The following is a 21,348-nucleotide window of genomic DNA, read 5'->3' as shown; positions in this document are numbered from 1 at the left end:
GTCCCATGTGTTGTGCCTATTTCTTTAGTTCAACTTAAAGACCAAGTTCCAAGAGCATTTCCTGATCTTATACATCCCTGCACTTGCTTATGGTATATTTCCTGTCTTGCACAACCTTACCCACTTTATCCATCAGACTGACTGATTCCTATTTCTCCTGGAAAGTCAGTTTTGCCACTTTGATAACAGTTTCATGAAGGCGTTTCTCTCCCTCTCCTATCATGGTGTTCCTCCTTAAAATGAACTGTCTTTACTAACACAACCCCATGTTTACAATTCTCTTATATCATATTTCAAACTGTATTAAAATTATTGACCTCCCATTCACAGAGCTCTTTACCCCAAATTGTGTCCACATTTGCTCCTGAGTTTTCTCCATGCTTTTCAAAAAATAATTTATTTTATTGTTATGAGAGTATTCCCTGAGTCCCTAATGTCCTCTTCTTAACCTACTAATTGGCTGCAGTCTTAGAAAATAACCACATTGTACCCACCTGCCCTAATTAAGGGCTATGAGTGAAATTTAAGGAGTCTTCCTTTGGGTAAACAAGTTAACTCTACTTCAGGCCTTCTGTTTAAGGCCAAATGTCTTATCTATGACTATACATAATAATAGATAATTTCTAGAATACATATTGTAAAATAGTTTCCCTCTATGAAAGTGAAGAATTATAATAATGTTTTATATTAAGAATAAATAAAATTTCTGTGTACACTTACACATTTACCATCATGAAGTTTTCTGGCTTGAAGTCCTTTGCCTCTGGAAGAAAAGATTTTATTGAATGGGTAATGCAGTTATTTGATATTTCATAATCTACAAAGTAAAATACATTCATATGTCATTCTGTGTTTTCTGCCCTGGACTTAAAATGATGAGTTCCAGTTAATAGTCTAGTTGGGTAATATTGACCAGTAACATATTTGATGGATGATCATTTATAAACACATGAAAATATAAGAAAATAAGATCCATGCTAAAAGGAGGATGGAAATTCTAAAAAATAAGCCCATGAGTCAGATGAAAATCAGAGACAAAATAGTGTGCAATCACTTTTGCAGTTAAGAAAAAGAAAATATGCTCAAATCCATCTCTGGCATGTACAGTCTGGATAAGTTTGTTAGGGTCACTTCTCCTTTCTGTCAGATTCCTGCCTCCTAATGAGAGGATTCTAGATAATGTAAAGGGTAAGACCTCATAGGTTGTAATCTCTTTTGAGTTTTATTAGCGCATAAATCTGCATATCCTGAGAGGCGTTATTCTGGAGGGCATTTGCTGTTACACTTCACTGTAAATTTTCAGAGGGGCTAGAAAATAAGGAACAATATATTAAAAAAGAAGAAAGGCTAATTTCTGTGTCAGCTGCTTAGCTAAGATTTGACATGTTTAACACAGTGACTTCCAGACACTACTACAATTTCTACCTTACAGATGGGAATACTGAAGCGCGCATGAAGGAATTGCCTATTGGTATTTGCCCAATGTCATGGACCCACTGAGTGTGATGTGGATTCGAATCCAGATTTCTGACACCAATCCCATGATTTTAACCTCTAATCATCAGTAGTGAATTCAAATTGCTGGAATGGCTGGTACTAACCCTTCTTTTGTTCTCCTAAAAACAGAGATGTTGTTTACAGTGAGGACTTACTATTTCATTTGTGGGGCTGGTGGTACTGGGGATTCCAACTGGTTCCAACCATCCATTTGTATTTTTGGCTCTTCCTTAGACTTTTCCAGACAATCATGAGAAGCAACATGGATTTCCTCTGGAGTATAAACAATAGGTCCAAATCTTATAATAGTGTCTATGGCTAACAGCTTAAATAGAGATAGCTCTCTTCTGAGCTCCCATTATGTATTAAGAAAGATGTAGCACAGGAGGTTCATGGAACATTCGTTAAGATACACTCTTGCCTGAGACCCAGCTTCCTTAAATCTAATGTGGGAATAAAAATGTCTCTATGTAACACTAATGCCTGAAGGAACAGTGTATAATATGAATGAGAATTTGGCTGGAGAACAAAGCAGCACGTATGTCCTCTTAGACATACAGCTAAGTTAATTTTTTTATTTTAACAAAGCAATATCGTAAGACTATTGTAAGAACATCACAAAAGGTAGGACTTCTCAAGCCATGTTTCCAAAAACCAAGAAGATTTCAGCCAATGTGGACTTTGCAATCTTTAAAAAGAAGTGGGGGGGGGCACTCCAAATTGAGTACCATACTTACTGGTTTAGCATGCAAAATACACATTCATTACTGTAAGTTCTCTGATCTGTGCCACAAATTGGTTGCAGCTCCTTTGTGCATATGATCTTGGAGTCTTCTCTTGTATTTGGAGCAGTCCACCTGTAATTGGAACAAAAATAATACCCTACGTTCTCTTTTTCAGTACGGTAGTCATTCACATATCAAGATGGTAGAGAGAAAGAAGAGTGGGGAAAAAGTACTCACCTCATCAATTTGTCAACTAACATGTCTAGAAGATCTTACGTGCCACATGCCGTGCTACATGGATAACTCAGACCTACAACTCCTTAAATAAAATGAGAATTAGCTATTTAAGAAGGAAATATTAATCTCTCTTTTTAGGGTTACTGCAAGAGTCCAGTGAAATAATGAACGTGAAACATACTCAGAAAAGTTTGAAATGCTACTCAAAGGTAAAGGTTCACTTTATTTGCTGTTCTACTTTTGCAAGAAGATGTCTTTTACCACCTTTAAAGAAAGAAACACCGGCAGAAGAACTAGAGCAGGAACAGTTAACAGTTTTCCCTCCTGAGGAATTATTTCAGCTGTGAGCCGGTTTCACTATTTTCACAGCTCCATATATACATTTGCTGATTTCATTTTTAGACACAGAGAAGGTTTCACTCACCTCTTTCCCTATGGCTTGATCACCAGAAGAGTGGAATGAGATGCAATTGGAGAGAAAGAATTGGAGAAAGAACAAATTCTACAGTTAGAAAAGCAAAGCTGAATTCATTGTTCAAAATTAACTATCTCCTGACATCCCTTGCCCTGGCCTAAGAGAGTTCACTGTTTACTCAGGGCCAACTCAGGATGAAGACAGAGATCTCTGTGAGCCTGACTCTTTTTAAAAATGGGGCAAATCCCTGGTCTTTGGAGAAAGGCTTCACAGGAATCCAGAAGTTCCTGTGGGCGCTCCCTAGGTAGGGTTGTGTCGTAGTCTCAAAGCTGCATAAAGGGCAACTTTGCTGCTTCTGAAAGGCAAGTCAGGAAGCTGAGCCATCCTGACCAGGAACCGAGGAGGGAGCCCATCGCCCTTTTATTCTTCTCCTGGGCCTGTCTTCTTCCAAAGGTCTGGCCCAGCCCCACTTTGTTAACCAGACCACTCCAAGTAGATGAGTTGTAGATTTTCTTCTGACTTTAGCATTCTCTAATTACTGAAGGCTGAATAAATTGCAGTTAACATAAAGGCTTCGAAAAGGAATCCTAACTCACCAGATGGAGAGACAGTCCAGGTAGTGGCCGCCAGGACAAGGACGGTAAAAGTGGTGATGCTCTGCATGGTGGTGACGGGTGAGGGAGGTACAGGTGGGCACTCTGAGCATGAAGTCCAGAGAGAGAGACAGAGCAGTCTGCCAGACACACACCATATATACACATACGTGCACATACACAGGGCAGGATCCCATCCTTATTAAAATTGACCTGCTCAGTGATGATTGGCTGTTAACCCAAACTAGAATATTTACTTTGTCAAGGAAAGCTTCCTTATTATCTTGATTTATAGGCTGTAGGAACAGTTACACCTAGAAACTTATCTACCAAAACACATTTGAATAATAATCTTCTGATCCCTCAGCAAATACAGTGACATAGCTATATTTAAGAACAAATAAAATTATAGGTGTAGTAAGTGGAAATAAACATTAAAATGGTACATATGGCATACTATATTCAAGAACTAATGAAAAATTATGTGTAGTAAATGGAAATAATCATTAAAATGACACGGATAAAGGTATTAAGAGAATATGAAAGTTGAAGTAGAAGCAACAAGGACATTTCTTTACAATGTAAAAAATCCTGATTTTAGCATACTGTTCTATGTCTTTTAAGATTATAATCATGACATTTTAACACATTCCCCTGCACCCATATCTATATTTCTGTCCATCTACATAACTAATGTTTTTTCAGTAATACAGTCCCAGTGATTTCCAAGTACTTCACACTTCCCCGACCCCCCAGTTATCTCATGTGATTCTCATATCAGCTCTCCAGAAGATGGAGTTAATACAGAATTAAGACAGAGTTAATTTACAAAGGCCAAACTCAGAGACTGGAGGAGTTAAGCAAATTCTCCAAAGCAGACAGCTTCTGAGTGACAGAATTTTGACCCAAACCACATTTTTCCAATTTCAGAAAATCCCAAAGTATCTGATTTCATTTGTTTCTGATTTTTTAAGGTGTATCTCTCTCATTGATGCTTTCCATTTTCCAATTCACCTTCTTTCTATATAAAATTCTGTAATTTTTATTTCTGCCATTTTGAAATTTGAGACTTTCAACTCACCTGTATGTCAATGCTTCATTTCATTTCAATGCTTCATCAGCATTTGAAATATGGATACGAGAATGAAATACTCTTGAGAAGTTTTCCTGATGGGGTAAATTATCTTTTTCTCAAATCAGAGTGAAGCATTTGATCACACTGGCCGTGGTCTAAGCCTGAGAGAGAAATGAGGGCAATGGCGCCACGGATGCTGGAGGAGCCCCGAGGCAGCACTGGGGGGCCTCCGGTTTTCAGTGTTCATTGTTGTTGTTTAATTAAGAAATTCTCCCCTTCCCAAATGTAGTTTTATGAGGCAAAGAATAAATGAAACCAATTTTTCTAAAGACAACCACTTAAATAGAAGCAAGACGGGTCAAGCAGACCTGTAGTTCCACCACACACCGTAAGATTCCGTGCAAATCCATTTGAACACATCTGGTCTAGAACACACACTGGAAGGTAGTGAGACCCTGAGACAGGGAGTGTATTTCCCATGGCCGCTCAGTGAATCAGATCCCCTAACTCTAGTAGAAGATTCTTGCTGCTAAGCCATACCTTCTCATGCCACCACACAGCCCGAGGTCAGCGAGGGATTTCTGCCCCTCTTTACTTCCCCAAAAGCAGTGAGGAGGCTCTGCCACCTGGGTCCTAGACTCTCTTCCCTGCTGCCTGCAGGCCTTCCCCTTCCATACGTCCCACGGGACCTTGCAGGCCAACGTATTCCAAAAAAACCTTGCTGTTCAATCTCATTTTGAGAGGGTTCTCTCCGGTTTCACTGCTAGTATCTGACAGTAGGACTCTGAGCCAAGGAAGCGCAGGAGTCTTCCTCTCTGACGTCCACACTCACACCCAACTTCTCACAAGCTCTTTGGTTTTGTGTGTGCCTTCCTCTCCTGGAAGAATACGTGAGTTTTGTTGTTTCGCGTGTTTGTTTTTTGTTTTTATTCAGAGTTCAAGAATAACAGCCTGAAACCACTTTTCAGGTTCTTTCCTATCTGGAAATTCTCATCGGACTGACAGAGAAATAAATCCTGTCAAAGTCTAACAAGACTGCATTTTTCTTTCTTCCTTTTGCCACCAAGGCAGTAACTGTCTGGGGATTTAAAAGCAGTATGTAGAATTACTCAATATCGTCACAATATATTGCCCAAATCAAAGTCACTTCAAATCCACACCCATTTCTATGACCATTTCCTTAATAGGCTTAAGGATTTTTTCCAAGAGGAATTGATTGGCTGTGATTATAGGGCAGCCTCCCTTGATGCGGCCATTCTCCACACATGAATTCCTAGTGACCCTCAGTATGGTCCTATACATAGTAGGAGTGAGTTTTGATCAATAAATATAGATGTAGAAAAGTATCTATTCTTTCTTTTTCTATAAATAAAATTCATCTCATTCTGAGCCCTCCTTCCTGCCTGGATTTGTGGGGATTTAGTCTCATTCATCATTGGAGTGTATAAGGATCTGGGATGCTTAAGCCACGCACAGAAAATGAGAGCAGGCCCTCTAATAGCTGGACAACAGTGGCTGCTGGCTGCACACTAATAGCCCAAGCCAGCCATAAACGGCTCCTGCACCGAGGTTGCTCCCCAATTCTGTGCCACATGCGAGGCAGGGTCATCTTTGAGACTGAGAACCCCGGAATCTAGGTTCAGCAGACACCTTCTGTAGTCAGACTCTCAACAATCTTATGTCTTTTCAGGATGCTGCCAAGCTGCAGGCTTGGTCAGCATTACAATTTGATTTCATTTCTCTTGGAAACTGTATTCCTTCTGTTTTGGTTGCTTTCCACATGCTCAAGCTACTAAGAGTAATTTCTTGCGTATTATTTCTGCTTTCACCCAGTTGAACTCCAATATCCTCTCAGGCAAAAATAGAAACTTTATCTGCTAGCTTGGTGCTGGGGGTAAGGAAAGATTCAAGGAAAATCTAGTTGATAACTTTTAACTATTGCTTTTATTGTTGATGCTGTGTTATCATTTCTTGTTTGACATATACATATAAATGTAACTATATCAAAGCTCCATTTTTCTCTAGAATCTTATCTTGTGCTTCCAGGTAAGTGTTCAGAGGTAAGCAGCTCCCGCAGAAATCCTTCAATGGCGTTTCCCTGGACCGCATCCAACTGCCTTCTCCCCTTGTGAGCACCAGTCTTTGGGTGGAGAGGAATGCGGCATTTCCTGATTGATTCACCAACGTCTACCCTCCTACCAGAAGCTGGGAAAGCAAATATCCTTTGTGAACACAACCTGTCAATAGGTTTTTTTTAAACACCTTGACCACAGGAGTTCTGGCAACTTTCTCACTTAAAAGTCTAGGAGCAAAGTGGCTCCAGAGATGAGAATATAATAGCTAATCACCTTTGATTTTGTTACTGATCTCAGGACTTCTTTCATGTAAGTCAAACTACTAGGAGGAGCGGGAGGGGGAGGAGAGGGAGAGGGAGGAAGGGGGAGGGGGAGGGGGAGAAGAAGGGGTGGGGAGGGGGAGGGGGAGGAACACTTTGGCAGGACATAGACTTTTCAGGCCCTAGAAAAGTGGAGGTGAAGTAGTCCAGACTCTACTGAGGGCCTTCATCTCTTAGCAGCCATGAAGGCCCACCTGTGAGTACCTAAACTGTGGGACTTTATTACTTTTTATTATGAACACAAGCATTTGGTGTTCAATTTTGAAAAGAATTTTAAGAATGTACAATGTGAACATAAAAATGAAAGGGCTCTCTGACATGCAATGTTCAATCCATTGAAATGCTGCCTTAAAAAATGGATTCTAAATGAAATAGTAGAGGTAAAATGCTAGTATCAGTACTTTTAATATTAACTGGACTTAATTTCAATTCTAGGTTTTACCTAATGTTATAAATCACCATGTTAATATTTGTGTTTATTAAAATATTTATAATTCCTCTGATGCATGATTCTAAAGTGTAGTTTTACACATATGGCATTTTGTTTTGTAGGCAGAGACCTGGACTTAGACCTTTCAAATTTTTAAGAAACTCAAACAATTTGTTATTGCAGTTCTAACTCCTTAAAAGTATTGTCTCTAGAAACTTCAAGTTTACAGTTCTTTTTTCAAGGGCATATATGACAATAAAATCCATACTCGTTTCTTAATTATATTTCCATGTGTTAGCAGTTTAAAGATCCTATGTCAGTTAATACTAGGATCATGTTACATTCAAATTTGTTTAAAATATAGTACCAAATCTGGCAAGGACTAAATGGTTTTTTGACACCTAATCATTGCTACTAATTCATGGTCCCAAGGGAATTCCTTCAGATATTTAGCTTCCGGATCTTATTTCTACATGTTAAATGCACTTTCATGCACCTTTAGGGATATTGAGGCAGTCTCTATCTTTAGAAGGCCCAACTATTCTAATTAGGTCAAAATTATAAAGAAATCTTGTTTTTCTCCCCCCACAAGAGGCAATGGTGATATACTATAGTATTTCACTATCACTTTCACTTTTAAATTAAGTGATCATTAAAATTACAAGGCAGCAGCATATTTCTTTATAATACTTATTCTTGATAAAATTGTGCACATAATACTTAGTAATTAGATTAGTAGAGTATTAAGAATATGGGCTATAGATTCAGATAGATTTGGATTGAATTCTGGCTTTGCCAAGCTCTAGAAGTGTAACTTTGGGCACAGTAATTATCCCTTATGTCCCGTTTCCACATCAGTAAATTGGCACTGAACCATAACTGCGTGCGCGCGTGCGCACGCACACACACACACGGGCTGCAGTAAAGGGTGTGGCACAGGGTAGGTGCTCAATAATTAACTAAAATTATTATTTATGAGCAGCAGTGTTCTTACATCTGAAATCAAGCTTCTTAGTGTTACAAACATTTAAGTCTGTGATGTGAACTTGTATAAAACAGTATCTTTGCTAACTTAGATTCAATTAAAGAAAATCATGAAAATCATCTCAATTTGGTAAAACAGTAATATTAATTACTTTTTAATTAAATTGTCACTTTTTCCAACAAATCTTCCCTGATTACTTGCTAGAAGCAAGTTCTTGCTCTTTTAAAATTTTCAAAACACCTATCATAATTTACATGTCTCTAAAATTTGTGAATAGTAGTTCCTTTCTTTAACAGTGCAAGATTTTTGCAGAGCAAAAACAATGAATCACATGGTACCTTCCTAAAAGACAGGTTTAATAAATGTCTCCTTGAAGCAGGAAAAAAGTCAGTCATTGCTTCCTATCTGGTTATGGTGCCTCCATGCTCCTCCAAATTTATCTTTCTAGAAAATAACACATGAATATTCAAAAACTTTTGTCATCCACATTTCCTAAAAGGCTTTGAACAGTAATCTCATCTACCATTGTAGCACTAATCTCCAACCACATGTTCTTCCATTCATTCCATATTCCAGCCAGGATATTAATTCACTGAAGAAATACTTGCTGAATGTCTGCATTATTCCAATTACTGCATTGTAATGCACTGGAGATAGAAAGACATCCCCTTTTCAAAAAAGGAAACAGATAACTGGATAAGTTCAATGTACTAAACCCTGTAATAGGAGCAGAGTACTGAACAGGGCTTTCAAATCACACCGTGCACTTTCAGACCTAATGCTTTGTTCTTGGAATGCTCTTTTTACCTAGACTGCCTTTTCCTAAGTAAAATCATACTTATTCTTCAAGTTGCAACTCAGTGCCCCCCACCCCCCATGTTCAATAAACTCTTCTGTAAATCCTGTAAGTAATTAAATTAATCCCTTCTCTAGGTCCCTACAACTCTTTGATTATAACACTGGTGTAGCATATATATATCATACAGATTCATGTTTGTTGCTGTGTCCCATAGTACAGCATGTTCTCTGGCAGTGGAAATCTATTTATCTACATTCATAGTAGGCTCTAAATTAAAATGTATTTAACTAACCTGAGCACTTAATACGGAATTTATAATAGCTGTTCTAGAAATTCCTAATCTTTTTTTCATTTGTACTTTTTGTTTTTCTTTTCTGGTTGCAAATGTTATACATCCTAAGAAGATAATACAATCATTAATAAACGGGAATGCTATTTTAGATTGTGGTGAATAAAAGAATAAGTTTGTTCTACTATGCTGTTTTATTTTACTATTTATAATAAGCTTTGTTTTACCACTGAGTTTCATCAAGAATAAAGAATTTAAAAAGTGAGACTTTCCCTACTTCCTATGTAAAAAATAAATAGACCATGTCAAGGAACTGATTACTTTTTATAGAAGAAATGAGAAAATAAAAGTGAATTACACATTTTCATTGTAAACTTCTTTTAAAAAAGCATTTAAATTGGAACAGTAATTCCCCTTGGGGATATTTTTATTTGGTAGGAGACTACACAGTTTACATAATATAGTAGTAGGTAGAGAAAATGGAAAAAAATTCTTCATATTCAAGAAAATACCCATGATTGAGTTTCTCCTGTTACCACAAAATGTTAATTCTTTGAGTAGCCAAATCACCAATACTGGTTATTCTAACATATAAGAAAAAAACAAAACGCATATATGATTTCCATTACAATAGAAATCTAGTAATATGTGGTCAAGTTAATGAGTGAAAATGTTTGAAAATAACTTGTCTCCATTTAACCCAAAATTCAGGTGACATTCCAGTTATATAAAAAACAAAATTCTGTTTTGTGAGATGACTAATTACTGTTACTACTGCTTTTCCCTAGAGCCCTTTGTCTCCCACTGTGTTTTTCCAAGAAAATATGTTGAAATATTTGCCTCTTCTCTCAATCACCACACTATTTCATACTGGGATGATAGTAGTATTAGTTGTCCAAAACTTTTTAATTAATAGTTTAAAATGGCTTAGGTATCAACACCTTCAGTTAGTAGAAATGTTCTGCCAAGGTTGTAAGTTCAAATTTCCAGAATTACAATACTTAAAAAAAAAGAGAAGCAGAATAAGGGGCATTACAATTAGCACATGTAACATGGGGTAACGTGGCTGCAACGGAAGGGCTGTAGCTAGACTGCTGGAAGCTAGTGGTCAAGCTGGGGATGTATAAGATACCAATAATAATGTCTTTTTTTAAAAAGTCACGTATGTATTAGCATGTATAATGTGGGGGGAGAGCACAGGGAGGGCTGTACAACACAGAGAAGATAAGTAGTGATTCTACAGCATCTTACTACACTGATGGACAGTGACTGTAATTGGGTATGTGGGGGGGACCTGGTGAAGCAGGGAGTCTAGTAAACATAATGCTCCTCATGTAATTGTATATTAATGACACCAAAATAAAAAACAAAAACAAAAGCAAAAACAACAAAACAAAACAAAAATTCACAGATGTATCTCTTAAAAGATAGAAGCTGAATTTGGGTGTGGCATTCAAATCAAATCTTCTTACCCTCAAACATTATTTTCTTTCCAATCCCCCGTTTATGTCCCTCCTTCTCTCCCCATCAGCCAAAACACAGCTAGGAAGCCAAGAAGGACATCTACCAAGAAGCGGAGAAAAGCCGACCCCATCCTGTCTCCCCAAGGTGGCCTTTGAACCCCTGATAGCCAAATGGCGGAAAGAGAATAATCCAAAATTGGGAGAATGTATAGCTATTTATATCAGACTAGATTAGATCTTTATTAAGTGACTAGAAAAGCTGAACTGGTCAAGATTATATTCAGGGCAGAGTCCTTAGAAGCTGAAGGATTAGCTGGTTTCTCCTTTTATTTTACAATAACCAGCTTGATAGTTCAATAAACATGAAGACATACATGTGTATCTTTATCCATATCTATACCTATATCTAGACACAAGCACACACACTCATGTATGTTAGCACAAGGCTGTTAATTACATTTTAAAATGTATTATGCTTTTCCCAACTTTTGACATTTTTCCCTTTTCCTTGAAATTCTTTCAATTTATCTTTATATAGTTTGAGGCTACATTGTTAGGCTCACATGGATTCAGAATTACAGCTTCCAGGTAAATTATTTTATCCATATGTACGAATTAGTTGTTCCTAATAAATCTTTTGCTCTGTAGCCTATTTGGTTTGACATTAATCTAAAGACAGTCACTTTCTATCTGTCTTAAATATCTATCTTCCTGCATCTGTGTTCATGAAGCATGTCTCTTCTAAACAGCCAGGGCTGGCTTTTGATATTTCATTCAATATGAGACCGTTTAGCTTTTCTCTGACACATTTAATCCATTTTATTATACTTATTTATATTTTAGATTTTCTTCTATGACCTTAGTTTGTGTTTTTATTTTAATGATTTTTCAATCCTTTTTTCTAATCTTCAATTTATCAAAATTTCCATATTTCCTTTTTTCTACTTCACTGACTGCCACCCACACTGACTTTATTTTCTAGACTTTGTAGGTACACTTAAAACAAGTTAATCTTCTTAGATAACAAGGAGTTTAAAAAAATTAAAGCCTTTGTCTTTTGGCTTCTGATGAAAAGAAGCAGGCCCAGCCTTCCTACTCTGAAATCCCACCCGGCTGAAGCAAGACTTTTAGCTCTTCCAAGTATCTTCAGATTTCTCAATAACATTTGTATGCTATTTTTTTAATGTGTTGTTTTGGATACTGTCTATTGAGTTACTGTTATGGGATTTTTTTCCTCTTTACAATTATCCCAGGACATCTATATTGCCTTTCCTACCCTCAGCACCCCATTAGTTCTCATTTTTTAGTGCACCCGCATGTTTTGAGAGAATCCCCCTGCTAATTCCTAAAAAGCAGGTGCCTGGGAGACAAACTTTTCTCAGAAATTTTTGTCTAAAATATCTATTTATTCTACATGTCTACAATATATATTTACCCCACTCTCACATGTGATTACTTGGCTGGGTATAGGAGCATGAAGTTCTACACTGAAAATCATTATCCCTTAAACTTTCTCATTGCCTCATTCCAATGTGTCTGTTGTCAAGTGCAATGACATTCTCTGTCTGATTCTGTGATTTCTCCTTGAAACTTTTCTCTTTGTCCCTTAATCACTCCTTTCTGATATTTCATAGTGGCGTGCATGGGTAACAGACTTTTCCCCCCAGTCATTCTGCTGTGCATTCAGTGGGGCGTCTCTGGTCTGGAGTCCCATGGTCTTTGGTCCTCACAAATTTCTCAGATGTCTTTGACATTTTCCTTTATTCCCTTTTTCTGAAGCTATTATTTGGATATTAGAGCTCTTGAACTGGTCCTTTAATTCTCTTATCCTTTTTCTCCTATTGCTGATTTGTTCATTTTTTGTTCTATTTCTGGACTATTTCTTGAACTTTGTATTCCAAATATTCTGTTAATGTTTTTGTTTCTGAAACCCAAAAGCTTTCCAAAGTCTTTTTTATTCTTTAATTTCTCAATGACGATCCTTATTATTATTTCAAGGATGTAATGACTTTTATATTTCATAGAATATTAATCATAGTTATATATAAGTATTTGCTCCATCTTCCAAGTTCCTTTTTTTTTCCTGTTTATTCAATCATTTTTCTTTCTTTCATGTTGGAGGTTTTCCTCTAATGTCTGGTGGTTATTGGCTGTCCATTCGTTTTGAAGAACAAGGCCCTTGAAAGCTAACTGGAATCTGTATGTCTCTTTGTTGATGACCAAATAATAGAGGATCCGTAGTGGGTTTTGCCTGTGTTCTCTTAGGCTGGTCAGTGTCAGCAGAGAGAGAAATCTGCATCTTCTGTCTGAGACTATCAGCCTGGCTTGGGTTCTTAGTGTGTGAGCCTGCAGAACTTAACTGCCTTTTTTCAGTTTAGCACCTCACCTCTGCCCTTAGTTATTTCCCACATCCCCAACACTGGGACTTCTCCAGCCCAGCTTCTTCAAAAAATAAACTTTCTCTCGATTTCTTGCTGTGGTGAGGGAGGGGATTGTCCTTGTTTGCAGCACACAGGTGCATTGAGATTCAAGCTTTGTATGCTGTTTTTCAGCCAACCCTACTGTACCCATTCCCCAGCCCCACCTTCCGCCCTTCTGCAAAACCTGCTGCCTCCAGTTCCTCAGCGTTTCCTGCGTGAACCAGATTGCTTCTTACTGGTTTCACGCACTAAATGTCCTTGCATTTTCGTCTTCCCTGCTTTAATCTACTTCCAGTTCCTACACTTTTTGTTGCCAGTTATATTTTAAACACCGGCTGTCCACGGTCACCACCTCTTGTTTTCTTTTTTCCTATGGGCTTACTTCTTTCATATTCATTCACTGCCATTTTAATGGGATTTGCAGAATAAGTGATACTAACCACACATAGTCAAACTGGCATATTTATAAGAAATCTTATTTTTTTATTCTTACTTAAGAAAGATAAATTTATTCGAATGCCTCTATCCTATCCTGAATAATAAAAAAGGTCTTCTACAGAATGCCATAACTACATATTTGCCCATCTTCTATGCTATTATGACCCAGTATTTTGGGTTGTTGTTTTTTTTTTTTAATCTCATTAATTACATCACTTGTTGTAGCTGTTTTTATATTTCTCATTTTAAAAATTCCCATATTTGTCACCAGTGATTCTGGAACCCATTCTTTCATGTTGGGTCCAATGTTCTTGCTTCTGAACTGCATTAGCAAGGGTCTAAGTCTTGTTTGTTTTACTAAAATGTTTTATTTTTGCCCTTTTAGATGATAGTTTATATCACAGTTTTGCCCTGAGGACCATTTTTCTCAGATCTCCATTTCAGATCTTGTTCTGCATTTGTTTGGATCCCCTGGGAAGCAGACATCAAGGTGAGATTAGGTTGGAAGACATTTGTTGAGGGAGGTGCTGGTGAAGAAAAAAGGGAGGGAGCTGGAGGAAGGGGAGGCCACGCCCTGTGGGGCAGGTCTGACTCCTGCGAAGGAGATGGGGAAGGAGGGCATGGTGGATGGGGCAGCAGGGTCTTAAGTTGCCCAAGAAAGTTCCAGCCAGGCTGGTGGGAGATGCAGTAAAGTCACTCATCAGAGCAGTCCTGAGACTCGCAGGGTGAGAACGCTCAGCCAGCGGCAGGGATCGGCTGCTGGAAGCGTGGCCTCAGCATGAACGTGGTGACAGATCCAGAGCGAGTCATGCTCCCGCCTCAGATCTGAGGGGCACGGATTCCTAGTCAGTGCGTGTCATTCGCTGTGTGGCCCTGACAAGGTCAATGGCTGTATGTTTCATCTCTAGACATTTCATTTTATTCTTTCTCAAATCTGCTTATTCTTTTGCCTTGATATCTTGGTTTACCTTAAGGATTCCATTCCTTCATTTATCCCTCTCTTTAATAGAAATATAATTATTTTGCTTTCTCTTTCAGATTACTTTATACTCTCAGATTCTTGGAGGTGTTACTCTTCTGCTTACAGTGTTTGCTGATTTTCACCCAGGCATATCATTTCCTTACAGATCTGGCAGTGTTTGTTCTGAGCTTATCTTCAGTAGGAATTATTTTGTCTTTGATAATCCAGTGTGGCCTGTGTTGTGGAAACAGCAGATTGTTGGTTTTTACATCTGATACCATAGGGATACCATTAGCCTCTGAATAATTTTTGTGCCTTATTTTCATCTTGATGATTGTTTAACCAATGAGTTATACATTTTTTTCTGGAGATTTTTTTTCTTTATATTATTCTGGACATTCTTTACCATTCTTGGTGCTGAAGACGTAGTTTATCTAGCTTTCCTTCACGGGGCAAGCAGCTCTTCCTATCTTTATGCAGGGTTCAAGGGAGGGCAGAAGATTTGACTCCTATTTCTGTGTGGACATTAACTCTGAAGCTTCTAGGCCTGCCAGTTCCTGTTGTGGGTCTGCTGTCCCACCTCCTGACCACAGCCGTATTAATCTCTACTCCCTGTTCTGCCTTTCAAGTAACTGTTTTTTCTGAGACCAGGTGGATTGCCCCCTCATACCTCCTTATTTTTTTTTAACTCTTACAACATCAGCCTTATATTTACATTATTTTTCTTATATTTTTCCCCAGAACCTTCAGATGTTTGTGGCAAGAGAGATTCCGTGTTAGCTAAATCCACTAAGTTTTGGCAAACAGAGAAACCCTTCTTTGATTATTCCTTCTACCTGGAGTGGTCTTCTGAATCTTTTTTATAAGTGCATTGTCTACTTATCCTTCAAGACCTGTCTTAGGAGATGTTCTTAGGGACCTTGCTTCCCACACCCTACTCCTTCAGCCAGAAATAATCACTTATTCTCTGAACAACAATACTATATTATTTAATATCTGCCTTATAGCATAGTGGGCCCCTTTTCATAATAACTATAGGATTACCTACAATTTTGAGGGAAAGGATATATCCACAGTCAAATACTACATTTGAGTATTATCAGTAAACACAGAGTATAGTGGTAGAAAATACCACATCAGGTGTTAACACACCTAACTTCCTTTTACTCGACTTACTGAATTATCACACCCACTCTATTCACTGTGCAGTATTGTAGGGGGATACAATTAAACTGTTTATATAGAAGAGCTTTATCAATTTCAGTGAGTTATGCAAATCTAAGATTTTTTTATTCCATATTCCTTCAATGTTTCTTGAATCAATAGAAAACACTTGAAAAGATTTTGCTTTTATGATTTCATGGAAATGCAGTAAAAAAGGCTTGAAGAGGATGTGGCTTGCATATTAACTAAAATGAATCTTTCATTTAAAGAGAAATTTAAAAAATAAAGAGAAATAAACTTATTGATGAAAATAGCAAACCTAAATTGTAAAGGATGTTCTAGGAGAATTTATAAGCTAAGAGTATTTCACATACACACAACAGAAATATCTCCTTGGTATTTAAGTTAAAGTTAAAGCATAAAATAAGTGAGAAAGTGAGTGAGAATACAATCACACCGTCCCACCTATAGAGTTATAAGATCTCTTTGGTCACACAAGTTTCTTCATCCACCTTTCAGTGTTTTTGGTCCTGGAATCTCTGTAAGTATGCAACCAAATCAATCAGTGCTGTGAAATTAATACCACTCGAGCCCAGCGGTTAAGAACATGGGGTCTGTAGGCAGACTGACTGAGTTTAAAGGCTGGCCCTCCACTGTGGACAAGTTATTTAACCTCTGGGTGTGTTATCTTACCATTAATACCCTCTGTTGTGAGCATTAAATGCAAGTACATGTAGAGTTAATCCATATAGAGCTTGGAACAACATTTGGCATGTATGTGCTGGTAACTACAAAGATCAACATCTACTACTGGCCAGGTGCCTAGTTAAGTTTTGGGAATACAAAGCTCAACAGGGTTCTTATAACAAGAAGACAGGAAACTGACTTTGAGCAAAACATGTGTCACAGTGCATAGAATGGTTGGATAGGCACAGAAACCAAAGAAACGTGGAAAAAATCTTGATGTAAACCATGAAATTACCTTTGATGCATTTAAGGGAAAGTATGTTTAGCTCTTAATAATACCTGTAGCAATAGGAAGGAGCAGGGGTGCCCATAATCACTGACAGAAGATGATTTGAAACTTATTTCCATTTGGCTTTGAAAAGCATAATGTGATCGTTAGGGGAACAATTTGTTCGTGTGTCTTACGGAAGTCAGTATTAAAGTGCTTTTTCATTTTGTGAAGACAACAGTCCACCATTTAAGGAATCAGCACGTAGTTTGTCAAAGGAAAGTCCATCTGGATCATTCATTGGTTGCAGAGAACTCACAAAGTATATAATATAGACAGGAAAATCTGCATCAATAAACTCTGTTAAATGAAAGAGTAATTCCACATCAGTGTAAATCGTTTTTGTAGAGAGAGGGGTTAAAATCTAAACCCATTCTATTATTATATTAAGCTAAATTCTTACTGTGAATGAAATTAAATTTTACCTTTATTTAACATAGATTACATTCTTTGTACTGTTATAACACATGTTCTTAGTAGGCAGTTGAAACAATATTACAACAATATAGTTTTCAAACTAACTAACTAACCATCTAAACTAACTGCTATGGAATACAAACCATTAGATAGTTTTCAAACCATCTAAACTAACTGCTATGGAATACAGAAAGAGCTATAGTTTCAAAGTGAAACAGAAGCTTTCTGATGTTAGAAATAGCGGTATAAAAGATCAGAGACAGGACTAAAGTAAGGAATACTGAATAATTCTAAGTTGTGTTAGTCATGTTTAAAACCTTCATTTTAAGTGAAAAATCTATTTGGACATATTGAAGGTAATGTTGATGTAATTCTTGTCTTCACTCAAAAGATTTGTAAATCCCATTTACTTTACTCCCCTTTTTCCTTCAGCTTTTGTTGTAAACTGGCTGTTGAGTAATAGTGAAACACTGTATGAATTGCCAGCTCTAGGTGTTTGCCACTCTTACCAACTAGAAAGCTTAAAGGGGCCATGGGAAAACTCATCTTGGAGACAGTTAGATTTGAGATAAACTCTAAATATAGAAAATAATTTTCAAATATTTCTTAGCAGGAAAATAAAAGAACAATGAGACAGCACAAATTCAGTGGAGTTGGAGTACATTTAAAATTAAAGGCATCAAACTTCAACGTGAGATTTCTGAAACGTTCCAGGTAAATCTGTCAGATGGGGGTCTACAACCACAATCCTTTCGCCCTTATGATAAGCTACTATGTCTCATACATAATAACATTCCTTTTTTTTTCTACCAGAAGCATGGATTCTGAACTCCAGCAGACAATGAACAGAAACCCAAAGATCAATGTGTTTCTAAAGAATTATATTGCTGCAGTGCTTCTAAGACTGTTTATTTATTGTGAGAAGCTTCACTCCTTCAAGGTTTTCAGTCATCCACCCCTTTTGTCCCTGTCAAGATGAAGCGGCCCCTTGTTTCTGACAATGGGCCACATCCGCAGAGCCCCTGGATGCACACAAAGGAGGTGGTACATCCCACTGTGCACACGGGCTTCTGCTGGGCAGCCATGGCATGGCCACCACTGTGTTGCACGCTGGCTAAGCCAATGCCACACGGGACAGAGCCGCTATGTGGCTCTCCCATTGCCCTCGATGGGAGAACACACTTAAAACACACAGTCTAAGACTAAACTCCTGAGCCATAGTACACAACAGAATTCCATATTTCAAATATTTTCCAAAAACGTTGATGGTAGCAGTGTAAGAAGAAAAAAATCATCACACAGTATTTTTTCCTGCTTTTAATAGAATATAGTTGCTGCAGCTAGGCACTTCTCTGTGCTCTATCTGCACAAATCTCTTTCATCATTTCTCATGCTGCCCTGTAATTTTTAAGTAAATGTTTGTCTTCTCCATTAGCCTATAAACTCCTCATGGGCACATATGATATCCTTCCCATTCATTGGTTTCTACTATTTTTTTTTTAATTTGCAAACCTAATATTTAGACATAGTTAACAAAAATCACTCCAGAAGTATATGTAATCAAACAGAGCTCTCCTTCCTGCTCTATCTTTTCTCTGGAAGCAACTATGATTGATTTGTGTATGTCCTTCAAGAAGACAGCTTTGGGGATGATGGATGTATTCATTATCTTTATTATGGTGATGGTTTCATGACTGGGTAAATATCATTTTATCAAGTTGTGTACTTTGTGCTGCTGTACATATGTGTAAATATGTGTGTGTGTGTGTGTATATAAAAACTGTATATATGTATTGCTTTCTACGGGTTAATTATAACTTAATAAAGCTGGAAAAAATTATAGGCACAGTGGAAAGTCCAAGAGCTTTGGAATCAGACAAATGTGGCATCGAAACCCTGACATATTCTGCATATTAGCTATGTGACCTGGGCAAATTACTCAACCTCTCTGAGCTTTAGTTTCCTCATCTGTAGGACAGTGACAATAAGGCATCCATTTGGCAACTAAATGAATAATGCATTACACAGTCACGATGAGGATTATAGCAGATGACATATGTGAAAATACTTAATGTTAGCTGGTACACTGTCACACAATACAAGGTAGTGATTATTTACTAGTATCCTTACCTTGATCGCATCCTGGGCTGCAGTAACAGGTCCCAGTGATGTGGTCACATGTGGAGCTGTTCAGACAGTCACATATCTGGCGACAGCCATAGCCATATGTTCCTGCAGGGCACTCTGGGAAGAAGATCAAAGTCCACTGTAGCTCTCCAGCCTTGGGAATCCAGGCCATGGCTGTCATTTACTATTTGATCCAGTGTGTCTGGAGGCCATCCCTTTCAGGGGATTCCTGTTTAGGCAGACTTGTACCACCTGGGATGTCCTAGAGATAGCCAGCATTCCCCAAACCATGGTGGGACTCACAGGCCAGGTGGCACAAGGCCAGAGACTGAGCCCCTCATCATTGCTCCTGATGCTTTCAGCTGCCTTGTACCCACCTCTTTGATGGGTACGTAGAGACTCTGTAGAACCCCAGTGGAACTGATGAAGATCATTACCAAGGGCAATTTGAGATGACCCCAGCAAGCAAAACTGTGTGATGGGAGGGGACTAGACTGGGAAGTATAAGGTGGAGATGCTTCCTTGAGAATGTATGTTTTTCTGTAGGGTCAGGAATCCTTCTAAAGGCACATTCTGACTTGGATTAGCTGGGAACAGGAGAAGAGGGAGGGGAGCAAATTTTGTGAATTTTCTAGATGAACTTCATTTACCACAAAATGGCTCAAAATTTGGATTTGCAGGTTGAAGCCTGAGAGACTAAAAGAGTGGGATTTTTATGATAAAGTCTTAATAAAAACTTGGCATGAATTTCAAAGAATAGCCTAGGCATGTTAAATCAAATATTCATGACAAAATACTGATGTTTTTTGCAAAGTGAGCAGCAGGGGGCAATGTGCTAGTATTATCAGAGTGCTCTGTTAAACACAAGGTTTCTGTTTACAAATGAACATTACAGAGAACTCCAAAAATAGGGACATTTTAATTTGGTGTACAGAGTGATCACAGATGCACTTAAGAGGCTTTTATTTAATAAGACCATAACCAGTATGGCATTCAAGAGAAAGTCAGTTTAGAGCCTATTCTGGCTTTGATGCATATGTGTGCACAGACATTTAGACATTTAGACATAAACACAAAATACTTTTATCAATGAAATGGGATGCAGGCAACTGTGTCACTTAGTAGCTATTTCATGATTTAATGAACTTGCAGTACAAAACTAAATTCGGGCTACCTCCATGCAGACTGATTCCTGGATGTCACTCTTGTATATTACCAGGTGGGTGGATACACAAAAATATTCCAGGGTTTAGCACATAAGATTGAGATAACCTGTCTGTCCAAGGGGGCTGTGAGGTGTGGGTGGGCTGGAGGGAGAAGGATGCTTTATTGCCAGAGTTCTGCTATGCTGATTGCTTTCCAGGCCACATTGCTCCCACAGCCAAGTAATCTTTGCTGTAGTCTTTCCCAAGGGCACACCCCCCAGTAAGCAGGAAATGCCCTGCATCTTTCCTGTCATTTATGATAAGAGAGTGAGCCCCACACAACTCTCAGACGTTTATTTATTCATTTGAATCTTGAATGAGAATCAGAGGAAAGGAATGATAAACTACCTGGCAATACTCAGTCTAAGACTAATGTTCTGCTAACCCTGTGAGCAGATGAATAACTGTTGGCCTGGGAATGGAAAAACAAGGATGAGTAATTCCAACAGAGCATATGCTCCCTGAGTGGGATTTTCACAACTAAAAAATGTAAGACAATATACTGTCTTGAAGGTTGTTGAGGCTAAGGTGAGGAGTTGTTAGTGGAAACAGATAAAAGTGCTGTCTGGGGAAGGCTGACAAATGGGGGGCAGTGTTTGCGTGAGCTTGTTCTCTTGCCGGTGGTGGGGCTGGCCCCGGTCTCCCAGCCTGGCCCACCGAGGGTGGACCCTTCCGCAAGAGCCCCGGGCCTCTGTCAT

At 38.2% G+C, this 21,348-nt stretch overlaps 1 long non-coding RNA gene across 1 annotated transcript in view; it reads left to right on the top strand.

The window, feature by feature from the left end:
• The window catches only part of LOC118967235 (uncharacterized), a 152,698-nt gene extending 133,457 nt beyond the window's left edge, over positions 1-19,241 (top strand). The window contains exons 10-14 of the long non-coding RNA XR_005054128.2: positions 2,598-2,668; positions 6,589-6,926; positions 14,147-14,251; positions 17,929-18,032; positions 18,132-19,241. This is a non-coding gene — a long non-coding RNA (uncharacterized lncRNA). The remainder of the gene's footprint in view (positions 1-2,597; positions 2,669-6,588; positions 6,927-14,146; positions 14,252-17,928; positions 18,033-18,131) is intronic.
• Positions 19,242-21,348: the final 2,107 nt, after the last annotated feature.

Source organism: Manis javanica, chromosome 10 (genome assembly GCF_040802235.1).
Source record: "Manis javanica isolate MJ-LG chromosome 10, MJ_LKY, whole genome shotgun sequence".
Lineage (NCBI taxonomy): Eukaryota > Metazoa > Chordata > Mammalia > Pholidota > Manidae > Manis > Manis javanica.
The sequence above is the reverse complement of the archived record's forward strand: the minus strand, read 5'-3'. Positions and strand labels throughout refer to the sequence as shown.